The 265-nt window shown below is 76.2% G+C and overlaps 1 protein-coding gene across 8 annotated transcripts in view; it reads right to left on the bottom strand.

The window, feature by feature from the left end:
• Nucleotides 1-259, bottom strand: part of EPN2 (epsin 2) — a 47297-nt gene extending 47038 nt beyond the window's left edge. For all 8 annotated transcript variants that reach the window (XR_774542.1, XM_010570401.1, XM_010570402.1 and 5 more), the window contains exon 1: nt 134-259. The gene's annotated coding sequence lies outside the window, so the exon portion shown is untranslated. The remainder of the gene's footprint in view (nt 1-133) is intronic.
• Nucleotides 260-265: the final 6 nt, after the last annotated feature.

The raw sequence follows: 265 nt of genomic DNA, 5'->3' as shown, positions 1-265 counted from the left end.
CCCCCTTCCCGCTCCCACCCCGCACCCCCGCCGCTGAGGGGAAAGGCGGAGGGAGGCTCTTCCGCCGCCGCCGCCGCCACCGTCCGTCCGTTCCCCCTCCCGCACCCGAGCACCCCGCGGTTCCCGGACTGACCTGGCGGAGGGTGCGGGAGGAGCGGGGAAAGGACCGCGGGAGACGCGGAGGGGGATGTCCCGGTACCCGGCCGCCGCCGCCGCCGCCTCTGGCTGGGTTTGACACCCACACGCACCATCCAACATGGCGGCG

The sequence above is a fragment of the Haliaeetus leucocephalus genome, unplaced genomic scaffold, assembly GCF_000737465.1.
Source record: "Haliaeetus leucocephalus isolate CR32 unplaced genomic scaffold, Haliaeetus_leucocephalus-4.0 Scaffold295, whole genome shotgun sequence".
Lineage (NCBI taxonomy): Eukaryota > Metazoa > Chordata > Aves > Accipitriformes > Accipitridae > Haliaeetus > Haliaeetus leucocephalus.
Note: the sequence above shows the minus strand (reverse complement) of the source record. Positions and strands in the feature narration are given on the sequence as shown.